The following is a 14,194-nucleotide window of genomic DNA, read 5'->3' on the forward strand; positions in this document are numbered from 1 at the left end:
TCTCTCTTTTTCTTTAATCTTCTTCTCCAACCTCTCCTTTTTTCTTTTCACTCCCTTCTTCTCTTTCTTTTCTCTCTCTTTTTCTCCCCCTTTTCCTTCACTCTTTCTTCTTTCAACAGGTAAGTTAAATTGTTGAGCTCTCTGTGCTATATTCCCCAGTTGGCCCTCTGCTCATGCTCAGATTTCCAGATGAAGCACTTGTTAACTCTGCTTTCAATTGGTTGATATCACCTCTGGTTTCTCTTGCTCACCGAGTTAATCTACTGTACTTTCTTCTTTAGAACACTTTGGTCATTACTGTATGTGTGGAAGAGTGTGGATATGTCCCAGTATTTCTGTCATCACCTGCTTGATCTCCTCCCACTAAAAAATAGGCACGGTCACCCCCAACAAGAAATCAACACAAACCACCCAACCAACAACTCCCTTCAAGTATAAAAATCAAAAGGAAGAAGTAATACAACCCTAAAGCCTGAGCAAAGGAGACCTCAAGTGGAGAAAGTTAGGGGAAAAAAAGATGAAAAGACAGAGACATACAGCATAAATGAAAGAGCAAGGTAGAAACTCACAAGACTAAATAAACGAAGAGCAAATAAGTAATCTCCCTGGAAGAGAATTCAGAATAATGATAGCAAAGGTGCTCTGAAGACTGAAAAATAGAATGGAGAAAATGCAAGAAGCATTTAACACAGTTAATACAATGATCAAGGACATAGAAGAAACAAAGCGTAAGTAAACAGAGATGAATAACACAATTACTAAAACTAAAAATACTCTAGAAGGAACCAATAGAAGAATAACTGAGGAAGAGGAACAGATAAGTGAGCTGGAGGACAGAATGGTGGAAATAACTGCTGAAGAGCAGAATAAAGGGAAAAGAATGAAAAGAATTGAGGATAGCCTCAGAAATCTTTGGGACAATATTAAATGCACCAACATTTAAGTTATAGGGGACCCAGAGGAAGAAGAAAAAAAAGAAAGGCACTGAGAAAAATTTTGAAGAAATGATAATTGAAACCTTCCCCAACATGGGAAAGGAAATAGTCAATCAAGTCCAAGAAGTACAGAGTCCCTTACAGGTTAAACACACGGAGAAACACATTGAGACACATATTAATCAAGCTAACAGAGATTAAGCACAAAGAAAGAATATTAAAAACAGCAAGGGAAATGCAACAAGTAACATACAAGGGAAAACCCATATGATTAACAGCAGATCTTTCAGCATAAACTCTATAGGCCAGAAGGGAATGGCAGGATATATTTAAAGTGCAGAAAGAGAAAAACCTACAACCAAAATTACTCTACCCAGCAAGGATCTCATTCAAATTAATAAAGAAATCAAAAGTTTTATTGACAAGCAGAAGTTAAGATAATTCAACACTACCAAATCTGCCTTGAAACAAATACCAGGGGGACTTACAGCACCAGTAAACACAAGAGAAAGGAAAGACCTACAAAAACAAACCCAAAACAAACAAGAGAATGCAAATAGGAACATATGTATCAAAAATTACCTTAAATGTAAACAGATTGAATGCACCAACCAAAAGATACAGACTGACTGAATCGATACCAAAATAAGACTCATATATATGCTTCCTACAGGAGGCCCACTTCAGACCTAGAGACACATACAGACTGAAAGCAAAAGGATGGAAAAAGATATTCCATGTAAATGGAAACCAAAAGAAAGCTGGAGTGGCAATCCTTCTTTCAGGCAAAATAAATAATATTATAAGAGACAAAGAAGGGCACTACATAATAATCAAGAGGTCAATCCGAGAAGAAGACATAACAATTATAAATGTCTATGCACTCAACATAGGAACACCTCAATACATAAGACAAACACTAACAGGCATAAAGGAGAAATTGACAGCAACAAAACAATAGTAGGGGACTTTAACACCCCACTCTCACCAATGGACAGATAATCAAAACAGAGAATCAATAAGGAAACAAAAACCTTAAATGAAACATTAGACCAAATGGACCTAAATGATATCTTCAGGACTTTCCATCAAAATGCAGAATAGTTTCTTCTCAAGTGCATATGGAACATTCTCCAAGATAGACCACATCTTGGGCCACAAATCAAGCCTCAGTAAATTTAAGAAAATTGAAATTGTATCAAGTATCTTCTCTGACCACAACGCTATGAGACTAGATATCAACTACAAGGGGAAAAAAAAAAAAAAAAAAACAGCAAAAAACACAAGCTCATGGAGATTAAACAATATATTACTAAATAACAAAGAAGTTATTAAAGAAATAAGAAAGGAAGTCAAAAGATTACTAGAAAAAAGTGACAGTGAAAACATGACGACCCAAAACCTATAGGATTCAGCAAAAGCAGTTTTAAGAAGGAGGTTTATAACGGTACAATCATACCTCAAAAAATAAAAAAATAACATCAAATAGACAGCCTAACTCTACATCTAAAGCAGCTGGAAAAAGAAGAATAAAAAACCCCAAAGTCAGCAGAAGGAAGGCGATCATAAAAATGAGAGCAGAAGTAAATGAAAAAGGAAGGAAATAATAGCAAAGATTAATAAAACTAAAAGCTGGTTCTTTGAGATGATGAAGTTTCCCTGGTAGCTCAGAGAGCACAGTGTCTGCCTGCAATGCAGGAGACCTGGATTCGATCCCTGGGTCTGGAAGATCCCCTGGAGAAAGAAATGGCAACCCACTCCAGTACTTTTGCCTGGAAAATCCCATGGACGGAGAGGCCTGGTAGGCTGCAGTCCATGGGGTCGCAAAGAGTCGGACATGACTGAGCGACTTCACTTTGAGATGATAAACAAAATTGACAAACCACTAGCCAGATTCATCAAGAAAAAAAGGGAGAATAATCAAATCAACAAAATTAGAAATGCAAAAGGAGAAGTTAATAACAGACAACACAGAAATACAAAGGATCATAAGAGAATATTGTGAGCACTATATGCTAACAAAATGGACAACCTAGAGGAAATGGACAGATACTTAGAAAAGAACAGCCTCCCAAAACTGAACCAGGAAGAAACAAATTATGAACAACCTAGTTACAAACACTGAAATTGAAACAGTGATTAACAATCTTCCCCAAAACAAAAGCCCAGGGCCAGATGGCTTCACAGGGGAATTCTATCAAACATTTAGAGAAAAGCTAATGCTTATTTTTCTGAAATTTTTCCCAAAAAAATTTCCAGACTCATTCTATGAGGCCACAATCACCCTGATACCGAAACCAGGCAAACACAACACAAAAAAAGAAAATTACAGGCCAATATCACTGATGAACATAGATGCAAAAACCCTCAACAAAATTCTAGCCAACAAAATCCAACAATATATTAAGAAGGTCATACACCATGATCAAGTTGGATTTATTCCAGGGATGCAAACATTCTTCAATGTACACAAATCATTCAAGGTGATATACCATATCAACAAATTTAAAGATTAAAAACCATATAATCATCTCAAAAGATGCAGAAAAAGCCTTCAAAAGAATTCACCATTCATTTATGATTAAAACTCTTCAAAAAATGGGCATAGAAGGAACCTACCTTAACATAGTAAAGGCCATATATGAAAAACACACAGCAAATATTATTCTCAATGGTGAAAAACTAAAAGTTTTCCCTCTAAGACCAGGAATAACACAAGGGTGTCCACTCTCACCATTATTATTCAACATAGTTTTGGAGGTCCTAGCTATGACAATTAGAGAAGAAAAAGAAATAAAAGGAATCCAGATGGGAAAAGAAGAAATAAAGCTCTCACTGTTTGCAGATGACATGGTATTATACATAGAAAACCCAAAGGAAAGTATCAGAAAATTACTAGAGCTATTCAGCAAAGTCGCGGGATACAAGGTCAATACACAGAAATCGCTTGCACTCCTATATACTAACAACGAAAATCAGAAAGAGAAATTAAAGAATCAATCCATTCACCATTGCAACAAGAGGAATTAAATATCTAGAGATAAACCTACCTAAGGAGACAAAAGACCTGTATACAGAAAACTATAAGACACTGATGAAAGAAATCAAAGACAACATAAACAGATGGAGAGATATTCCATGTTCCTGGGTAGGAAGAATCAATATTGTGAAAATGACTATACTACCAAATGCAATCTACAGATTCAATGTAATCTCTACAAAATTACCAATGACATTTTTCACAGAACTAGAAACAAAAAATTTCACAATTCATATGGAAACACCAAAGACCCCGAATAGCCAAAGCAGTCTTGAGAAAGAAGAATGGAGCTGGATGAATCCATCTTCCTGACTTCAGACTATACTGCAAAGTTACAGTCACCAAGAGAGTATGGTCCTGGCACAAAAACAGAAATATACACCAATGGAACAAGATAGAGAACCCAGAAATAAGCCCATGCACCTATGGATACCTTACTTTTTACAAAGAAGGCAAGAATATACAGAGGCAAAGACAACCTCTTCAATAAATGGTCCTGGAAACTGCAGCTATGTGCAAAAGAAGGAAATTAGATCACTACCTACTGCCATACACAAAGATCAACTCAAAATGGATTAAAGACCTAAATGTAAGACCAGAAATGATTAAATTCTTAGAGGAGAACATAGGCAGAATATTCGATGACATGAATCAAAGCAAGATCTTCTATGATCCATCTTCTAGAGTAATGGAAACAAAAACAAAAATGAAGAAGTGGGACCTAATAAAACTTAAAAGCTTTTGCACAGCAAAGGAAACTTCAAAGAAGGTGAAAAGACAACTCTCAGAATGGGGGGAAATAATAGCAAAGGAAACAACTGATAAAGAATTCATTTCCAAGATATACAAGCAGCTCATACCAATCAATACCAGAAAGGCAAACAACCCAATCAAAAAGTGGGAAAGAGACCTGAAGAAACAGTTCTCCAAAGAAGGCATATAGATGGCTAACATGCACATGAAAAGATGCTCAACATCACTCATTATTAGAGAAACACAAATCAAAACTACAATGAGGAGATTGGGAAAAGATGGAGAAGGAGTAGGTGGACGCGGAGTACATCTCTCTCCACAGATACATCAGTTATAGCCCTTCAGACACAGAAGTGCATGCAGAACATCAGCTGAGAGCAGACAGGAGCCCCTGACCAGTGGAAAAGAATACGTAGAACCATGCAAAACTAGGTAGGATGAAAAAACTAGGGGGAAAAACTGGAGTGTTCATACGACTGGACCTGCCCTCGGTGGATGGGGACACTGAAGCAGAGGTCTGATCCACACATCAGGGCAATTGTCTGAGTCAGAGGAGAAACATTCAAAGCTGAGTGTGAAAGAGCTGATCTGCAGCAGCCTAAATGAAATGAGAATCAGACAGTCCTTGCCGAAGCCATACATACCCCTGACAGGGATGCAGGTACTGGATGACACAGTGGCTGGGAGCTGGAGTTTAGGGGTTGTGGAGCAATTCCAGGGCAAGAGCTGCTGTTGACTGCAGAGAGATGGATAGAGGGATTGTGAGGGAGGAGACTATAGTGGGAAATGCCTGTGGAGGAAAGACAGGCAGCCATGGAAGAAAGGCGATACTACTGAGTCACTAGTACGGGGTGGAGCCATTACCACAGCCTCTCAGACCACACAAGCCAGCATGGGCAGCTGAACAATAGAGAGGTTGGCCCATTAAATGCCTGCTGCACAGAACTACAGAGTAGGACCCCACCCAGGGTGCCCGTTTAGTGACTGATGCACCAAACAACAGAGGACCCTAGGCCCTCTAAGTGCCTGCATGGGTTGAACTATGGAAAAAGACAGACCAAAGAGGCCTTCTGATCCCCAGCTACAAGAGGCTCGAAAAAGACTCTGATAGTACCATAACTCCTGGGGTGGAGGCAGTGCGTGTACCTGCACACTTGGTGCTGCCAGAACCCCCACAAACCAAGTAACTGTGCAAACTTCATGTTCAATCCTCACTGGGGCAGAGGTGCCTCAGGCAAAAAAAGTCTTACATCTATGAGCACAGGGTTGCTTCTGTTGTGTCTGACTCTTTGCGAACCTGTAGACGGTGGCCTGCCAGGCTTCTCTGTCAGGGGGGTTCTCCAGGCAAGAATACAGGAGTGTATTGGCCAATACTGATTGCCATATCCTTCTAGAGCACTTTATCCCCTTCTTCCCTAACCGCTAACTCCCCTGAGTACCTGGTGCTGCCAGAACCCCTACGACCAAGCAGCTGCACCACCTCCACACCTGGCCCTCACAGGGGCAAACACAAATCTTCCAGAGCAGGCTCAGGAGCAAACTGCAGTGGATGACGCACATGCAGAGGTGGAAATAAAACCACAATTGAAACCCAGGGGTAGTGTGGCTATGGAAGAAGACACAAAACCTTCCCACCAGCTGTACAAGCTGCAGATTAAATCCACATGATCAACTAGGCAGACTCTGAGTCTATGGAATATATAAAAGGACATTGAGAGCAGCCACAAAAGAAAATGCACTAGTTCTCATAGCTATGGACACTGGAGGCAAGAACACAGAGGAGAAGGACCAGATTGGAATCTGAGCTGCCTCCACAGCAGGTCCAGAGATCAGCACAGTATTAAAGAGCATACTAGGGAAGTGAGGTGGACTGTGATTCCCAGAGAGGAAAAAGACTGACAGCAGTGACTCAAGAAAAACACTTATTATTCTTATGTTTTAACTTGTTCTGTAGATTCTTTTGAATTTTTCTCTCTTTTTTTCCCCATTCCCTCCTACCCCTTTGATGTAGTTGTCAATTTTATTGGCACGATGAAATTTAATTAAGCTTCGGAGCTTTTTTTTTTTTTTTCTCAGTCACATTTTGTATTGTTCTTACAAATCTACCTCTATGTTGGGCGTTTTCAATTCTGTGGAGTTTTCCTTTTTTTTTTTTTTCCTGTTTTTTATTTTAATTTTTTAAACCTATTGTTTTTTCTACATTTATTCCTTTGTTTGCTTTTTCTACTGTTCTTTTCCCCTTGCAGTTAATCTTTAATGTAAATAAACCTTCTTTATCTACCTCAATTAAACTATGCATATCTATTCTTTCTTTCCTTTCCACTGAACATATTTGTTAGTTTTATTTGTATTGCTTTATTCCCCAATTGGTACCTTGCTTCAGTTTTGTTTTCCTTTTTGTGCTTTAGTTAGTTTTGTTCTAAACTGGTACATATAATTTTTTATTTCCTTTGTTTGCCGGGTCAATTTACTGTACCTTATTTTTGTTAACTTTTTTGAGTTTGCTGATGGGTGTATATGTATATGTATATATTCAGTCACACTTTTTATTGTTGTTATAAACCTCTGTGTCTACATTGGGCTTTTGCAGTTCTGTGGAGTTCCCACCCCATTTTATTTCTTCTGCCTTTTCCCCCTTTTCTCTTCTTTATAATATTAATTTTTAATTTTTAAACCTATTATATTTTTTCTACATTTATTTCTTTGTTTGCCTTTCCTATTCTTTCCCCTTTGCAGTGAATCTTTAATGTACATAAATCTTCATCTACCTCTATTTAACTCTGCATACCTATTCTTTCTTTCTTTTCTTTCTGTCCTTTACTCTCAACATATTTGTTAGTTTTGTTTTCATTGCTTTATTACCCACTTGGCACCTGGCTTTAATATTGTTTTCCAGTTTGGGCTTTAGTTAGTTTTATTCTTAACTGGTAAATATAAATTTTATTTCCTTTGTTTGCCAGGTGAATCTGCTGTACTTTATTTTTGTTGGAGTGTTTTGACATTGCTCATGAGTATTTTAATTATTATTTGCCTGATTTTGTAACTGCCATTTGTCTGGAGTTCATCTTTGGTTTCTTGATTTGGGGTATTTGATTTAATCTCACTTAATGCCATAACAAACCATTTGTGGAATCTTCATTTCTCACCAGGGGTCAAGCCCTGATCCTTTGGAGTGGGAGCACTGATTCCAAGACACTAACTACCAGAGAACTAACACTAGGGAGTATCAAATAGTGAGAACTCACACAAAGGAAGTCACTTGAATACAGGACCCGGCATCACCCAACCACCAGTAGCACTCTGTGCAGGACACCTCATCTAAACAACAAACTAAACAAAAATACAAACCAAATCATAACCAGACAGGATTACCACCTCACTCAGCCTTGCCCTTCAGAGGAAAAACAACAACCACAACAACTGAGCACAAATCTCACCCTATACAAAGCTTACACAAACAACTGGACCAACCTTAAGAAGGCAGAAACCAAAAGGAAGAAAGAATTCAACCTTGAGGCCTTGGAAAAGGAGGCTTCAAACACAATAAGCTAAAAAAAGAAAAGGCAGAGAAATACTACACAACTGAAGGAACAAACTAGAAACCCAGAAGTCCAAATAAATGAAGAGGAAATAGGCAAAGTAACTGAAAAGAATTCAGAATAATGATAGTAAAGATGATCAAAAACCTTGAAAACAAAATGGAGAAAATGCAAGAATCAATTTAAAAAGATATAGAAGAACTAAAGAATAAACATACAGAGGCAAACAACACAATTACTGAAATTAAGCATACTCTAGAAAGAATCAATAGCAGAATATCTGAAGCAGAAGAACGAATCAGTGAGCTGGAAGATAAAATGGTGGAAATAACTTCTGAAGAGCAGCATATAGTAAAAAAGAATGAAAAGAACTGAGCATAGTCTCAGAGACCTCTGGGACAATATTAAGTGCACCATATGTGAATTATAGGGGTCCCAGAAGAGGAAGAGAAGAAGAAAGGGTATGAGAAAATTTTTGAAGAGATTATAGTTGAAAATTCCCCCAACATGGAGAAGGAGATAGTCAAATCCAAGAGGTTCAAAGAGTCCCATACAGGATAAACTCAACAAGAAACAAGCCAAGATACATACTAATCAAACTAACAAAGGCTAAACACAAGGAAAGAACCTAGAGGGGTGGTATGGGAAGGGAAATGAGAGGGAGGTTCAAAAGGGAGGAGATTTATGTATTCCTATGGCTGATTCATGTTGAGGTTTGACAGAAAGCAACAAAATTCTGTAAAGCAATTATCCTTCAATTAAAAAATAAATTTAAAAAACTACAATGAGATACCACTTTACACGTGTCACTATGGCCATCTTAAAAAAGTCTACAAACAATAAATGCTGGGGAGGGTGGGGAGAAAAGGGAACGTTCTTGCACTGTTGGTGGGAATGTAAACTGATACAGCCATATGGAAGATGGTATGGAGACTCCTTAAAAAGCTTAGAGTAAAACCACCACATGACCCAGCAATCCCACTCCTAAGCATTTACCCCCTGAGGAAATAAAAAAGGAAAAAGACACATGTATCCCAAATGTTCACTGCAGCACTTTTTACAATCGCTAGAACATGGAAGCAACCTAGATGTCCATCAACAGATGAATGGATAAAGAAGCTGTGTTACATACATACAATGGAATACTACTCAACCATAAAAAGGAATGTATTTGAATGCATTCTAATGAAGTGAAAATAGAGCCCGTTATTCAGAGAGAAGTTAGTCAGAAAGAGAAATATAAATATCGTATGCTACCAGTTCTAATGAGATGGATGAAACTGGAGCCTATTATACAGAGTGAAGTAAGCCAGAAAGATAAAGAACATTACAGCATACTAACACATATATATGGAATTTAGAAAGATGGTAACGACAACCCTATATGCAAAACAGAAAAAGAGACACAGAAGTACAGAACAAACTTTTGAACTCTGTGGAAGAAGGTGAGGGTGGGATGTTGCGAAAGAACAGCATGTATACTATCTATGGTGAAACAGGTCACCAGCCCAGGTGGGATGCATGAGACAAGTGCTCGAGCCTGGTGCACTGGGAAGACCCAGAGGAATCGGGTGGAGAGGGAGGTGGGAGGGGGGATCGGGATGGGGAATACGTGTAAATCTATTGCTGATTCATGTCAATGTATGACAAAACCCACTGAAAAAATAAATTAATTAATTTAAAAAAAAGAAAAAAAGAAAAAAAAAACCTAAAAAAATAAATAAATAAATAAATATCGTATGCTGACACATATATATATAGAATTTGAAGAGATGGCACTGATGAATTTATTTTCAGGGCAGCAATGGAGAAACAGAGAACAGACCCATGGACACAGTGGGAGGAGAGGAGGGAGAAGGGGAGATGTATAGAGAGATAGAAATTTACAATACCGTATGTAAAACAGACAGTCAATGGGAATTTACTGTATGACCCAGGGAACTCAAACAGGGGCTCTGCAACAGGCTGAAGGGTGAGGTGGTCAGGGAGAGGGGAGGGAGGTCTGGGAATGAGGGGACATGGGTGTACCTATGGCTGATTCTTGTTGATGCATGACAGAAAACCACAAAATGCTATAAAGCAATTATCCTTCAATTAAAAGTTTCTTAAAAAGGTACAATGACTGAAGTTTTGGAAGCCATATTGTCATCATTATGGGAAAGACAGGGAATTATAGAGCAGCCAAAACAGATCCTAAAATGTTGGAGTTGATGAATTAACCAACTATACAATTGTGTATCCTCTAATCTTTCTAAGTGAGATAATCTCCTCATTCTTTAAGCCACTGTGATCTGGTTATGTTGCTACTTGCAATGAAAAGCATCCTTACGGATGTGTATTTCAAAGAGGTCTATCATAGTGTCCAAAAGAATTCACACCCACCATATAGCTGTGTGTCATATGCTGAGCATCACATTTTATGAGCCATGTGATCATATGAGAGCAAATACAGAGGAGATGGTCAGGATGTTGGAATCAGGAAACTTGTCACAATGGAAATAATTGAAGGAATGTAGATGCTGCATCTGGAAAAGAGACAAATTAGAGGATGAGAAAAGTAATTGTCAAATATTTAAAGGACTTAGGCGTGAATGGGAAAACACTGTTCTGTGGGACCTCCCAGATCAAATATGACAGAGTTCATTTTCTCTCCTGTCATCTCCAAACACCCACTGCAAATGGGGAGAAATGTGTGAAATGGGACAGGGAAGTATCAGTGAAGAAAAGATGAATTCAGAGCTGCCATGATGGCTTGAAGAGTCTGTAACTTTTATTTCCTGGATGGGATGGTTGCTAGGAGGGAAGAGGAAACAAAAAGCTTTCTATTCTCTTCTTAACTTTGGAGCAATGTTATACATTGCCCAAGATTTTAACGAAGGGAAACATACTTCAGTGAAATGGGGTAAATAAATACAAGTTATACAGAGACGTGGGGCTCCCCTGGGAGCTCAGCTGGTAAAGAATCTGCCTGCAAAGTGGGAGATCTGGGTTTGATCCCTGGGCTGGGAATATCCCCTGGAGAAGGGAACAGCTGCTCACTCCAGTATTCTGGCCTGGAGAATGCCAGGGACTGTATAGTCCATGGGGTTGCCAAGAGTTGAACATGACTGAACAACTTTCATCTTACTTTATACAGAGATAAAAGAAGATTACAACTCACAGGGAAAGAACAGTATGCAAGAAAAAGGAGAAATGCCTATCTGAATAAGATAATGTCTAGGTCCTGAGAGGATTTAAAGATGAATAAAGTACAGCCCCCACCCTTAAGAAGCCCTCATTCCAGGGTAGGAAGTCAAAGGGAAAGGCAAAACCCCATGAGGCAGCAGCCTTGGACTGAACCCATACTTCAGATCAGGACCACTAATAGATATGGTCCTGCTCTCTCTGGCCTTGGTTCCCAAACCATCCTAGAGCATCTTCTTCTTAGCCACACCATACTAATGATGTAAAGATTTGGTTCAGAAAGTAGAATAGTTTTCATATTATCCAAAGAGTATTTGGTAGAAAAGGAACAATCCAAAGGGAAAATACACTTATGGGAATTTTCAGACAGTGTTACAAGTGAGATCACTTCCAAAGTACCACAATGAGGTTGAGGTAGAGAGACAGAGAGCAAAACAAATGTGATTGCTTCAAAGTTGAAATGAAAATATGGAGCATTCATCACAGATATTTATCCATAGAAGAGGAACTCTCTAAGTTTTCCCTTGTGATTGTCTGAGACACTGAGTATTAAATTCTACCTGTATCCTCTGCCTCGAAACTTGCAGTCAGAGAAAATGTCCCCTAGCCCAGCTCTTCACCTCACTTGCTCCTCATTATTGAGAAAGTCACTTCTGTCTGAGTTTTCCCATTTGTAAAACTGATTTGTTCATTTAGTTGCTAAGTCACATCCTACTCTCTGGGATACCAAGGACTGTAGCCCACCAGGTTCCTCTGTCCATGGGATTTCCCAGGCAAGCATATTGGAATGGGTTGCTATTTCCTTCTCCAGGGGATCTTTCTGACCCAGGGATTGAACTCATGTCTCCTGCATTGGCAAGCACACTCTTTACCATTGAGGAACCAGGGGTGGACAAAATTGTTTAATATAATAATAGCATACCCACTGTCAGTTTTCTGAGAATGACACAAAAGTACGAAAATGCCTAACACAATACCTGACACAGGAGTAGGTCCACAGAAATATTACTTTGTCTCAGCTGCCACACTCAGTAAAATCTTTTCTTCACTTCTCACATGGGAAAACAGTTCAGAGAAAACATTTGTCATTTAAAGTCAATCTATCTTAAGTTCACTTTCTGCTGGAAATCACTAGGCGTTTGCCTAACCTCTTCATGGTTGCCTGCATCTCCTGATTCCTCAATGCATAAATGATGGGGTTGAGCATAGGGGTCAAGACGGTGTAGCTGATAGACACAGCTTTGTCCATGGGGAAGGAAGGGAAGGGTCAAACATAGATATAGATACTGGGAATAAAAATCATAGAAACAACGATGATGTGCGTGGTGCAGGTGGAAGCTGCCTTCCTCCTTGCCTTCCCTGAGTGGGACCTCAGCATCACCTGGATGACAGTATAAGAGATCAGAAGGAGGAGCAACCAGATGAAGACCAGCATCCCGCTGTTGGAGATCACAAGGAACTCCAGGAGAGAGGTGTCCATGCAGGCAAGTCTCAGCACTTGTGGAATGTCACAGTAAAAGTTATCCAAGGGTTGGATAACTGTGTTGGGGCCACAGAAAAGTAATGGGAGCATCAGAATCAGCTGGACAATGGAGTGGACAAAGACCCCTACCCAGGCAGCCACCACCAGCCCTACACACACTCGAGTGTTCATGATGGTGACATAGTGGAGGGGCCGGGAGATGGCTATGTAGTGGTCTCAGGCTAACACTGGGGGGAAGAAGACAGTCCCACCTCCCAAGAGGTGAAAAAAGAAAATCTGGGCCATGCGACCCTGGTAGAAGATGGTCTTCTCAGTGAGGATGTCCACCAGCATCTTTGGGGCAGTGACTGAGGAGAAACAAATATCTAAGACATCCAGGTTTGGCAGCAGGAGATACATGGGTGTGTGGAGCCTGGAATCAGAGGTCACCATGACCATGATGAGGAGGTTTCCCATGACAGTGGTGGTGTAGACAAACAGGAATACCAGGAACAAGAAGAGCTGGAGCTCCTGAGACTATGAGCCCCAGGAAGACAAACTCTGACACCCATGTGTGGTTCCCTGAATCCATGCTCTCTGCTCCATACACCTAAAGAAAACACACCACAAACAGAGGTGTATGAAGTTACTATGCGCCATTCTAGTGCTCAGTGACTCAAGGCAATTGTCCAAGTCCATACAAAGGACACCTTCATGTGCAGATCATAATACCTTGGGCTGATATAAGTGATCTTGTCTTTGGAGAGTTGATACTGGAATACACATTCACAAGATAACTTAAATTGATCTAGAGACATATGCAACCTGCTTTTCAAAGATTCAGTGGTAATAGAGTGGTGAGAAGACACATAGAGCCCAACGGAGTTCGGAAATGTAAAGTTCATAACTTTATATTTCTCTGAGATTTGACCTTAAGTAAATCTCTTATCTGAGTCTCAGATTTCATCTCTGTAAGAAAATGTCTGTAAATTTGTCTCGGAGCTTGAATAAAATAACACACAAGTTTTCTAGAACACTGTCTAAAACAATAAATGGTAATCATTCTCTTCTGTGTAGTCTCCTACTCTTAAGATATTCTCCCCTTTCCAGTCTCTAATACATTTTTGTTCCAATCATTTTTCTTTCAATCAACAGTTAACAGATAATAATGTTAATGAACTTTTTCATATGTCTATGGTTTTCTTCTACAATTCAACAAAAATGTGCTATGGATACAATCTTCATTTCAGAATTTATTTGTGCCCTGCAGTGATCATCCTTG

General features: G+C 39.3%; 1 long non-coding RNA gene and 1 pseudogene across 1 annotated transcript; both read right to left on the bottom strand.

Annotated features, from left to right (window-relative positions):
* Nucleotides 1–6,925: 6,925 nt before the first annotated feature.
* LOC122450180 lies at nt 6,926–7,612 on the bottom strand. The gene is made up of 2 exons (XR_006272079.1): nt 7,497–7,612; nt 6,926–7,009 (listed from the first exon to the last, which is right to left on the bottom strand). It is a non-coding gene; the product is annotated as an uncharacterized LOC122450180 (long non-coding RNA).
* A 4,949-nt stretch (nt 7,613–12,561) lies between these two features.
* LOC122450108 lies at nt 12,562–13,504 on the bottom strand (annotated as a pseudogene).
* Between the last annotated feature and the right edge of the window lie 690 nt (nt 13,505–14,194).

The sequence above is a fragment of the Cervus canadensis genome, chromosome 1, assembly GCF_019320065.1.
Source record: "Cervus canadensis isolate Bull #8, Minnesota chromosome 1, ASM1932006v1, whole genome shotgun sequence".
Lineage (NCBI taxonomy): Eukaryota > Metazoa > Chordata > Mammalia > Artiodactyla > Cervidae > Cervus > Cervus canadensis.